The sequence below is a fragment of the Salmo salar genome, chromosome 06, assembly GCF_965601325.2.
Source record: "Salmo salar chromosome 06, fSalSal1, whole genome shotgun sequence".
Lineage (NCBI taxonomy): Eukaryota > Metazoa > Chordata > Actinopteri > Salmoniformes > Salmonidae > Salmo > Salmo salar.
In genome coordinates this window covers 28813676-28826800 of record NC_138296.1, presented here as the reverse complement: position 1 = coordinate 28826800, position 13125 = coordinate 28813676, and the positions used below count along the sequence as shown (strand labels likewise).

Sequence of the window (13125 nt, the reverse complement as noted above, 5' to 3'; positions counted from 1 at the left end):
ATCTTCTTCTGTTGGCACTCCAAAAGGTCCCAGAAACATCACAAATGGTCCTTTTGTTTGATAAATTCCTTCTTTATATCCCCAAAATGTCCATTATATGGCTCATTTGATTCAGAAATACACCGGTTCCAACTTGCCCAACATGACTACAAAGTATCTAATAAATTACCTGTAAACTTGGTCCAAACATTTCAAACAACGTTCCTAATCCAACCTTAGATATCCTAAAATGTAAATAATCAATAAAAATGTAAGACGGAATATACTGTGTTCGATAGCGGATAAAAACAACAGGGAGCAAGCTCCTGGTCACCCGCGCTACACAGAAGAGTCGACTTGGCTTGACACTCACAATGAACAGCCCTACTTCTTCATTTCTCAAAAGAAAAACATCAATCAATTTCTAAAGACTGTTGATATCTAGTGGAAGCCATAGGAACGGCAACCAGGTTCCTCATAAATATAGTTTCCCATAGAAACCTAATTGAAAACACAGTGACCTCAATTTTTTTCCAGGATGGTTTGTCCTCGGGGTTTCGCCTGCCAAATAAGTTCTGTTATGCTCACAGACATAATTCTAACAGTTTTAGAAACTTTAGAGTGTTTTCTATCTATATCTACCAATTATATGCATATCCTAGCTTCTTGGCCTGAGAAACAGGCAGTTTACTTTGGGCACGCTTTTCATCTGGACATGAAAATACTGCCCCCTATCCCAATGAAGTTAAACAATAGTTATTTATAAATTCCTCAACTGACAACAAGGTACAGTGTTCAAACTTACATCACTTTTTTAATCATCAACTAGTTTGGCTATGTTACAAGTAGCTAGATAGTTAGATACCATAACTAACATGTTGTTTTGCATAGCCAGTTAGCTAGCTAACAGTTACATAGGTGGCAAAATATAGATATTCAAGGAAGGCTTTGATTAAACAATCAGTTTAGCTAGCTAGTTAACGTTAAATCACAGCAATCCAATAGACAGCTAGCATGTTGACATGCTACTGTGGTTAAGTAGCTAACGTTCAACCAATTAAAGCTAACTAGCTTGCGAACACTTCAGTGCACACAACATGATCTGCATATACTTTTGCTTCATGATTGATTATATACTGCTCAAAAAATAAAGGGAACACTTAAACAACACAATGTGACTCCAAGTCAATCACACTTCTGTGAAATCAAACTGCCAACTTAGGAAGCAACACTGATTGACAATAAATTTCACATGCTGTTGTGCAAATGGAATAGACAACAGGTGGAAATTATAGGCAATTAGCAAGACACCCCCAATAAAGGAGTGGTTCTGCAGGTGGTGAGCACAGACCACTTCTCAGTTCCTATGCTTCCTGGCTGATGTTTTGGTCACTTTTGAATGCTGGCCGTGCTTTCACTCTAGTGGTAGCATGAGACGGAGTCTACAACCCACACAAGTGGCTCAGGTAGTGCAGCTCATCCAGGATGGCACATCAATGCGAGCTGTGGCAAGAAGGTTTGCTGTGTTTGTCAGCGTAGTGTCCAGAGCATGGAGGCGCTACCAGGAGACAGGCCAGTACATCAGGAGACGTGGAGGAGGGAAACAACCCAGCAGCAGGACCGCTACCTCCGCCTTTGTGCAAGGAGGAGCAGGAGGAGCACTGCCAGAGCCCTGCAAAATGACCTCCAGCAGGCCACAAATGTGCATGTGTCTGCTCAAACGGTCAGAAACAGACTCCATGAGGGTGGTATGAGGGCCCGACGTCCACAGGTGGGGGTTGTGCTTACAGCCCAACACCGTGCAGAACATTTGACATTTGCCAGAGAACACCAAGATTGGCAAATTCACCACTGGCGCCCTGTGCTCTTCACAGATGAAAGCAGGTTCACACTGAGATCATGTGACAGACGTGACAGAGTCTGGAGACGCCGTGGAGAACGTTCTGCTGCCTGCAACATCCTCCAGCATGACCGGTTTGGCGGTGGGTCAGTCATGGTGTGGGGTGGCATTTCTTTGGGGGGCCGCACAGCCCTCCATGTGCTCGCCAGAGGTAGCCTGACTGCCATTAGGTACCGAGATGAGATCCTCAGACCCCTTGTGAGACCATATGCTGATGCGGTTGGCCCTGGGTTCATCCTAATGCAAGACAATGCTAGACCTCATGTGGCTGGAGTGTGTCAGCAGTTCCTGCAAGAGGAATGCATTGATGCTATTGACTGGCCCGCCGTTCCCCAGACCTGAATCCAATTGAGCACATCTGGGACATCATGTCTCGCTCCATCCACCAACGCCACGTTGCACCACAGACTGTCCAGAAGTTGGCAGATGCTTTAGTCCAGGTCTGGGAGGAGATCCCTCAGGAGACCATCCGCCACCTCATCAGGAGCATGCCCAGGCATTGTAGGGAGGTCATACAGGCATGTGGAGGCCACACACACACTACTGAGCCTCATTTTGACTTGTTTTAAGGACATTACATCAAAGTTGGATCAGCCTGTAGTGTGGTTTTCCACTTTCATTTTGAGTGTGACTCCAAATCCAGACCTCCATGGGTTGATAAATTGGATTTCCATTGATTATTTTTGTGTGATTTTGTTGTCAGCACATTCAACTATGTAAAGAAAAAAGTATTTAATAAGATTATTTCATTCATTCAGATCTAGGATGTGTTATTTTAGTGTTCCCTTTAATTTTTAGAGCAGTGTATATTGATCAGCACGTAAATGCCATTCGATGCTTGTTTGTTCTGTAGCTAGCAGCTACATAGCTAGCTAGTAGTAGGTTAGGAATATAAAGCAATGTCAAATGCTCCATCTGAGGTTAGTTGATAGGCTACATGAATGATCCATAAAGATGTTGACACCATACTGTTCATAATCAATTGTTGGGAAACAATGTTTTACAGAACACAACAGATGCTTCCTTTTGATATTGAGATAAAATGCATCAATGTCTAATGTTTCACACAACTGCCCTCACTACATTGTAAACTCCCCCGTCTAGACAGGAATGTGGGTTTTGTACAGGGATGTATAACAGTGCAGAATAACGGCCACAGTGATACAGCCCATGACAAAACCCTACCCCCTCTCTAACACTGATGCTGGGTTTAGAGTGTGTATTAGGGGAGAAACTAGGTGAAGAGCGTAGTCTGTTTCTCATACCTTTGGTTCACCATGCTTGATATTTTATAGGTTGTTTTTTTAATTCTTCTGTTTTACCAACATATTTATCATCTGTTAATTAATGAGAAACATTTATCTATGAAAATTGGACATAACGTTGGTATGAAGTGGGAAACCAGTGTAACGGCTGTCTGAAGAAGTAGACCAAGGCGCAGCGTGTTGAGTGCTCATATTTAATTTTAATCGAGACACTTTGAACAAAACAAGAAAATGACAGCCAAACAGTTCTGTCAGGTATAACAAAACACTAAACAGAAATTAACTACCCACAAACCCCAAAAGCAAACAGGCTGCCTAAGTATGACTCCCAATCAGCGACAACGATGTACAGCTGTCCCTGATTGAGAGCCATACCAGGCCAAAAACAAAGAAATACAAAGCATAGAAAAAAGGACATAGAATGCCCACCCAAATCACACCCTGACCACACCTAAATAGAGACATAAAAAAGGCTCTCTCAGGTCAGGGCGTGACAACCAGTTTATGCCTAAGTTGATTGTTAATGTAAGTTTATTAGGGGAAAACTATGGTGTCAATGTTGGAGATAAAATAGCAAATGGTTTTATTGAGGGTGTCATTATGTGGCATGAGTTTTTGTACTGGCATGTATCACTGTGTACACTGGGAGCCACAATGATATACACCAGTACAAAAACCTCAGCACAAGTGGTTACCTCTCCTGACTCTGTATTAAGTGACGGATCATACTGGAATGTTCTGAATACACCTTATATGAATTCTGGATATAATGACTATGGGCTATGTTGAATATCATAGTTTTTTGTCAAAGTTTTTTATGTTTTAGAAACTCTATTTGCGCTTAAGCTTTGATAAGCACTGAAACCATCACATACTTTTTTCATATCCTCTTTTTTAAATATTATGTTCATAATCTTAAACTAGCAGGTCTCCTGTTTTTTCTTTTTTTCATCATTTTTTTCATCATTGGAACAAACGTTCAATTGTCTGGACTTAAAAAGTCACATTGACATTTTTTAAGCTGAATTATTTGTCACATTTAGGCATTTCGACAAACGTCAAATTTTGCTGCAAATGAAAAGATTTTTCACATAAATACATTACCCTTACTGTGGGAGTATTTGACGCAGGTTTTTGTAATGGTGTGTGTCATTGTGTATGGGGGCAGCCACAGTGATACACACCAATACAAAAACCTCAGCCTACATGCTGGTCATGACAGCACATACTTACTGAAACCTCAGCAGACTCTCTGCCAAGTGACTGCTTATATGACAATACCTGCCCCAATCCAAATAGATTTAGTGCAGATTTAGTTCACTGATACCTTATATCTAATCTAATTAGACCTAATGTGAAATGTTTTGTTTTCTTTAGTTATATCATGTGACAAGACACCTACAAAGATAGTATCAAAATAACGAAGGGTTGGCACTTTTCTTAGCTGAGCTATACATATGTAGTCTGAAAATATTTCCCAAAAATTTGCTAAGTTATCTTACATTTCATAATTTTTTCCCCCCCATACTGGTCCCCCGTGGGAATCGAACCCACAACCCTGGCATTGCAAACACCTTGCTCTACCAACTGAGCCACACGGGCCGATCTTGATGATAAGAGGTAGCAATGAAAGGTCTAGGTCTTTAATTGTGTTGAACACTGGTACCTAAATTTGCCATTATCGTTTACAGTGTCATATCGCTCGTCATAAAACTGATGTTGATATGAGTTGATGTATGGATGGACAGAAACATACTGTTGATAAATATACAAATTAATGATGATTAAACTAAAATAACAGACATAGTGGGAACATTTTGGTCTTGTGGTAGAGCGTATCCACACTGGCCGTGCTGCTGCTCCAGTTTCAACTGTTCTGCCTGCGGCTATGGAAGACTGACCTGTTCACCGGATGTGTTACCTGTCCCAGACCTGCTGTTTTCAACTCTAGAGACAGCAGGAGCGGTAGAGATACTCTGAATGATCAGCTATGAAAAGCCAACTGACATTTTCTCCTGAGGTGCTGACCTGTTGCACCCTCGACAACCACTGTGATTATTATTATTTGACCCTGCTGGTCATCTATGAACATTTGGACATCTTGGCCATGTTCTGTTATAATCTCCACCCGGCACAGCCAGAAGAGGACTGGCCACCCCTCATAGCCTGGTTCCTCTCTAGGTTTCTTCCTAGGTTCTGGCCTTTCTAGGGAGTTTTACCTAGCCACCGTGCTTCTACACCTGCATTGCTTGCTGTTTGGGGTTTTAGACTGGGTTTCTGTACAGCGCTTTGAGATATCAGCTGATGTAAGAAGGGCTTTATAATTACATTTGATTTGATTTGATTTGATATTATTGATGTAATGAGAGGTAACAGACAGGAAACCAGCCATGTCATTCACCACACTGAGGGAGCAAGTGCTTCCTCATAGCATAGGCACACTGACTGAAACCTCCTCTGGACTGAGGGGAGATAGAGCCCTCTGAAACAACCACTATGTTATGAAACAGTGTGTGAAAATGTCACTTTCTAAATCAACAAGCATTCAGTCTTTAGCCTGTTTTTCAAAATGTACAGTAAAAGTGAATCAAAAATATTTTTTTCAACAATCGTCCTAGAACAAATACCAACCAAATTCTTGCTTTTGTGTTAATTGATCAATTGACTCATTATTTACAGTTGAAGTCGGAAGTTTACATACACTTAGGTTGGAGTCATTAAAACTCGTTTTTCAACCACTCCACAAATTTCTTGTTAACAAACTATAGTTTTGGCAAGTCGGTTAGGACATCTACTTTGTGCATTGCACAAGTAATTTTTCCAACAATTGTTTACAGACAGATTATTTCACTTATAATTCACTGTGTCACAATTCCAGTGGGTCAGAAGTTTACATACACTAAGTTGACTGTGCCTTTAAACAGCTTGAAAAATTCCAGAAAATTATGTCATGGCTTTAGAAGCTTCTGATAGGCTAATTGACATCATTTGAGTCAATCGGAGGTGTACCTGTTGATGTATTTCAAGGCCTACCTTCAAACTCAGTGCCTCTTTGCTTGACGTCATGAGAAAATCTAAAGAAATCAGCCAAGACCTCAGAAAAAAACAAATGTAGACCTCCACAAGTCTGGTTCATCCTTGGGAGCAATTTCCAAATTACTGAAGGTACCATGTTCATCTGTACAAACAATAGTACGCAAGTATAAACACCATGGGACCACGCAGCCATCATAACGCTCAGGAAAGAGATGCGTTCTGTCTCCTAGAGATGAACGTACTTTGGTGCAAAAAGTGCAAATAAATCCCAGAACAACAGCAAAGGACCATGTGAGGATGCTGGACGAAACAGGTACAAAAGTATCTATATGCATAGTAAAATGAGTCCTATATCAACATAACCTGAAAGGCAGCTCAGCAAGGAAGAAGCCACTGCTCCAAAACCTCCATAAAAAAGCCAGACTACGGTTTGCAACTGCACATGGGGACAAAGATCGTACTTTTTGGAGAAATGTCCTCTGGTCTGATGAAACAAAAATAGAACTGTTTGGCCATAATGACCATCATTATGTTTGGAAGAAAAGGGGGGAAGAACACCATCCCAACCGTGAAGCACGGGGGTGGCAGCATTATTTTGTGGGGGTGCTTTGCTGCAGGAAAGACTGGTGCACTTCACAAAATAGATGGCATCATGAGGTAGGAAAATTATGTGGATATATTAAAGCAACATCTCAAGACATCAGTCAGGAAGTTAAAGCTTGGTCGCAAATGGGTCTTCCAAATGGACAATGACCCAAACGTACTTCCAAAGTTGTGGCAAAATGGCTTAAGGACAACAAAGTGAACGTATTGGAGTGGCCATCACAAAGCCCTGACCTCAAGCCTATAGAAAATATGTGGGCAGAACTGAAAAAGTACGTGAGGGCAAGAAGGCCTACAAACCTGATTCAGTTACACCAGCTCTGTCAGGAGGAATGGGCCAAAATTCACCCAACTTATTGTGGGAAGCTTGTGGAAGGCTACCCAAAACATTTGACCCAAGTTAAACAATTTAAAGGCAATGCTACCAAATATGAATAGAGCGTATGTAAACTTCTGACCCTCTGGGAATGTGATGAAAGAAATAAAAGCTGAAAGAAATCATTCTCTCTGCTATTATTCTGACATTTCACATTCTTAAAATAAAGTGGTGATCCTAACTGACCTAAGACAGGGAATTTTTATGAGGATTAAATGTCAAGAATTGTGAAAAACTGAGTTTAAATGTATTTGGCTAAGGTGAATGTAAACTTCCGACTTAAACAGTAGGTAGAGAATGTAAATTCATGGCCCACCAATGAACGCAGTACCTGAAGGCAAGGATGACAACCGGCAGATACTGCAGCCTGAGGACTTGGATACCCTTTTACTACATGCCATACAGCTCTGGAACTAGAAGAGTTACATGGCACCACAATGTTGTCTAAACATCTGTCACAAAGTGGCAACATGTCTTCCCCTCCCTCAGCCCACATAATTAGTCAACACAATACACAATATTTTCCATGAATTTCATGTTTGACCAATATTTAGAAGTTCTAGGTATATAAGCAAAACAGCTCTCTTCCCTGCAGCGATGTAGTCTAGTCACTAAACCTTGAGTCCAAGTCAAGTCACTAGTGATCGAGTCAGAGTCCTCGAGTCCAAGCTTGAGTCATGAGTCCTTTGGTAGTGCTAAAAGCTGCATTCCAACAATCCTAGAACCTACATTACATAAAGCAGAACGCTAACTATCTTAGAGTATTGCACATTAGTCGGGATAGCTTGCTACAGTAATTCAGTAGCTATTGTAACTATGTTGAATTAAGCAAAGGAGAGAGACTTTCAGACAACAAGGTACCATTGGTTCACCTCCTACCTCACTAACCGCAAGCAGTACGTCACACTTTGTGAGGCAAGATCAGAGGACTCCAACATAACCTGCGGTGTCCCAGAAGGGTAGGTGTTGGGACCTATCCTCTTCCTGCTTTATGTGCTCCCACTTGGCCAGATCTTCAGACAACACAGTGTCCATTTCCACTGCTACGCAGATGTCACACAGGTGAACATGAAAACAAATCCTGACACATCATCTGCTTTGTCAATATTGTCCAACTGTCTGGAAGAGGTCAAATCTTGGATGCAGAACAACTTACTTCAACTCAACAGCAGCAAGACAGAAGCAATGCTGATAAGCATACCCCAGCAGACCACCAACTCCTGCAGCATCCGCCCTGCCATAGATGGCCACATCATCCCACTCACATCAGTCATCACAAATTTGTGTGTGAAATTCTACCCTGCTCTCTCCTTCAATTCCCACATAAGTCACTTCTGTAAAACGTAATTCTTTCACCTGAAGAACATCTCCCGACTAAGACCCTCTCTCACCACAACTGACGCAGAAAAGCTAATACATGCATTTACTGGGGGGCCTGCCTGCAAATTTAATTCATAAACTACAGCTCATCCAAAACAGTGCCTCAAGGATACTGATAAAAAGTCTGCACACATCACTCCCATCCTTGCTGATCTCAAAATAAAATAAAATTGTATTTGTCACATAGTGGTCACAAACAACATGCGTAGACTTTACAGTAAAATGCTTACTTACAAGCAACAATGCAGTTTTAAGAAAAATAAGTGTTAATAAGTTATAAAAACAATACAAAAAAAGAAAAGTACTAAAAAATAAGAAAATAAGAAATAATTAAAGAGCAACAATAAAATAACAGTAACGAGGCAATTTACAGAGGGTACCGGTACAGAGTCAATGTGTGGGGGCACAGATTAGTTGAGGTAATAGAGGTGATACGTACATAGAGGTAAAATGACTATGCATAGATAATAAACAGAGAGCAGCAGCAGCGTAAAAATGGGGGGGGGGGGGGTCAATGCAAATAGTCTGGGTAGCAATTTGATTAGCTGTTCAGGAGTCTTATGGCTTGGGGGTAGAAGCTGTTATGAAGCCTTTTGGCTCAATGCAATGGCACTTATAAATGTAGATCCTTCAAACATCCTCAAACAGGGAAATCAATCCCAATCAAAGGTGTTATCACATGCACCACTAAGGCAGTTATTTATCTTATAACTTGTCCTTGTGGTAAAAATTATGTGGGTAAAACAAAGCGTGAATTAAAAGTACATTTTGTCCAGGTGGGAAAGCGCAGTGTTGAGTGCAGTAGAGATTGCGTCATCTGTGGATCTGTTGGGGTGGTATGCAAATTGAGTGGGTCTAGTGTTTCTGGGATAATGATGTTGAAGTAAGCCATGACCAGCCTTTCAAAGCACTTCATGGTTACAGACGTGAGTGCTCCGGGTCGGTAGTCATTTAGGCAGGTTACCTTGATGTTCCTAGGCACATGTTGGTATTTCAGACTCGGTAAGGGACAGGTGAAAATGTCAGTGAGGACACTTGCCAGTTGGCCAGCGCATGCTCGGAGTATATGTCCTGGTAATGTATATGTCCGTCTGGCCCTGCGGCCTTGTGAATGTTGACCTGTTTAAAGGTCTTACTCACATTGGCTACGGAGAGTGTAGCTGGTGCTCTTATGCATGCTTCAGTGTTGCTTGCCTCGAAGCGCGCATAGATGTAATTTAGCTGGTCTGGTGGGCTCGTGTCACTGGGCAACTCACGGCTCTGATTCCCTTTGCAGTCTGTAATAGTTTGCAAGCCCTGCCACGTCCAACGAGCTGGTGTAGTTGGATTCAATCTCAGTCCTGTATTGCCGCAGCAGGATTTCTTATAAGCATCTGGGTTAGAGTGCCGCTCCATGAAAGCAGCAGCTCTACCCTTTAGCCCAGTGCAGATGTAGCCTGTAATCCATGGCTTCTGGTTGGGGTATGTACATACAGTCACTGTGGGGACGATGTCATCAAAGTACTTATTGATGAAGCCAGTGACTGATGTGGTGTACTCCTCAATGCCATCAGAATATTTTTTTTTACCTTTATTTAACTAGGCAAGTCAGTTAAGAACAAATTCTTATTTTCAATGACAGCTGAGGAACAGTGGGTTAACTGCCTTGTTCAGGGGCAGAACAACAGATTTTACCTTGTCAGCTCAGGGATTCGATTTTGCAACCTTTCGGTTACTAGTCCAATGCTCTCACCAGTAGGCTACCCTGCCGCCCCAGAAACCCGGAACATATTCCAGTCTGTGCTAGCAAAACAGTCCTGTAGCTTAGCATCTGCGTCATCTGACCACTTCTGTATTGAGTGAGTCACTAAAAACTACTTAGTTTTTGCTTGTAAGCAGGAATCAGGAGGATATAGTTATGGTCAGATTTGCCAAATGGAGGGCAAGGGAGAGCTTTGTATGCATCTCTGTGTGTGGAGTAAAGGTGGTCTGCAGTTTTTTTTCCCTCTGGTTGGGCATGTTAACATGCTGGCAGAAATGAGGTAAAACGGATGGAAGTTTGCCTGCATTAAAGTCCCCGGCCACTAGGAGTGCCGTCTCTGGATGAGCATTTTTTTTGTTTGCTTATGGCCTTACACAGCTCATTGAGTGCGATCATTGGTTTGTGGTGGTAAATAGACAGCTACAAAAAAATATAGATGAATGCTCTTGGTAAATAGTGTGGTCTACAGCTTATCATGAGATACTCTACCTCAGGTGAGCAAAACCTTGAGACTTCCGTAATAGTAGATTTCGTGCACCAGCTGTTATTGACAAATAGACACAGACTGCCACGCATTGTCTTAGCAGAGACAGCTGTTCTATCTTGCCGATGCATGGAAAACCCCTCCAGCTGTATGTTATCCATGTCGTTGTTCAGCCATGACACGGTGAATCATAAGATATTACAGTTTTTAATGTCCAGTTAGTAGGATAGTCTTGATCGAAACTCATCCAGTTTATTATCCAATGATTTCACGTTGGCTCGCCGTCGGATTCTGATAAGGCACCACAACCTATATCTCTGTCTCTTCTTCATGTGAATGATGGGTATTTGGTTCTTGTCTGGTGTCTGAAGTAAATCCTTTGCGTCAGACTCGTTAAAGAAAAAATATTCGTCCAGTACAAGGTGAGTAATCGCTGTTTTGATATCCAGAAGTTATTTTTGGTGGCAGAAACATTACGCACAAAATCATTTACAAATAATGTGAAAAAACACACAATAGCACAATTGGTTAGGAGCCCGTAAAACGTGAGCAATCCCCTCCGGCGCCATTATCTCCATTGGTTACCTGTTCCTCAAAGAATTGATTATAAAATTCTCTACCTCATCTACAAACCCCTAAATGGCATCGGGGACCCGCCTACCTGTCAGACCTACTTTCCCCCTATGAACCTCCACGCACCTTATGTTCAAGCCATGCCAAACTTCTTTATGCCCCCAGGACCAGGCTCCTCACAATGGGTGACCGTGCTTTTTCCTCCCTCACACCATACCTATGGAACTCCCTTCCAGATAATCTCAGGGTTGTTCAGACTGTTGGAGCTTTTAAAGCAGGCCTTAAGACTCATGTCTATCAGCTAGCCTACCCTTCCTCCTCGACTTTAATTGTTGCTTTCATTATATGGTTAGATATTACTATGTATTTTTTTTAAATTTTTCTATTTTATTTTATGCACTTTGAGATTATTATTTTATGATGAAAAGTGCTTTTCAAATGTAATAAATTATCATAATTATTATTGATCAAGTCCGAGTCCAAGTCTGAGTCATCACTGGTCGAGTCTTGAATCTAGTCACGAGCATAAAAATCGGGACTGGACTAGTATTAGTACTGGACTGGAGTACTACAATGCTTCCCTGGGATAAATAGTAGCTTCTGCAGCCTTTAAGCGCAGGGGTGAATTAGTACTTCAGTGAGAATAACGGCTAATTCTGAAAGCTTGATCTGATATCATACAGAGATAACAGTAGGCCTACCTGCTATTGGACTTATATTACCTCAGAGGGGGGAATGTCACTGCACAACTATATGCAAGCTCATTCTATGCTGTCAGCTAAATACTGCATTTTGTACCAGCCCTGCACTAACACACCCCAATTCGGGCTCCCGAGTGGCGCAGCAGTCTAAGGCACTGCATCTCAGTGCTTGAAGCGTCACTTACAGACCCTGGTTTGATTCCAGGCTGTATCACAACCGGACGTAATTTGGAGTGCCATAGGGCAGAGCACAATTGCCCCAGCGTCGTCTGGGTTAGGGTTTGGCCGGGATAGGCCATATTTGTAAATAAGAATTTGTTCTTAACTGACTTGCCTAGTTAAATAAAGGCAAAATAATCAAATGTAGCTTTGCTGGAACAAAAGTCTGGACACACTGCACTCTCCAGGACTAGAGTTGCCAAACCCTGATTTAATTACTTCCCAAGGCTAGGTGTCCCGCGGACACCTGTCGACAACATCCGGTGAAATTGGAGGGCGCGCAATTCAAATAAATAATCGTAATATTAAACATTTATGAACGTATCTTATATCAGTTAAAAGCTTAAATTCTTGTTAATCTAACTGCATTGTCCGATTTACAATAGGCTTTACAGCGAAAGCATACCATGTGATTGTTTGAGGACGGCGCCCCACATCAACATATTTTTCAACCAGCACAGGCTTCATAAAATCAAAAATAGCGATTAAATAGTCACTTACTTTTTGAAAATCTTCCTCTGTTTGCAATCCCAAGGGTCCCAGCTACAACATGAATGGTCGTTTTGTTAGATAAAATCCTTCTTTATATCCCAAAAAGTCTGTTAAATTGGAGCCATCGATTTCAGTAATCCACTCGTTCAACATGCAGACAAAGGAATAAAAAAATCTATCGCTAAACTTTGTTCAAACAAATCAAACTACGTTTCTATTTAATCCTCAGGTACCCTAAAATGTAAATAAACTATAATATTTAATACGGAAAGAAGTATGTTCAATAGAAAAGTAAAATTAGCAAGTGCGCGCCCACGGGCTGATTTTCCACTGTGACTCTTTGTACCAAAACTCTAAATTCTTCCTCGTTTTGGAA

The 13125-nt window shown here is 41.6% G+C and overlaps 1 protein-coding gene across 1 annotated transcript in view; it reads left to right on the top strand.

Moving 5' to 3' along the window:
* Positions 1 to 13125, top strand: part of LOC106606764 (uncharacterized) — a 51883-nt gene that overhangs the window by 18892 nt on the left and 19866 nt on the right. The window lies entirely within an intron of this gene.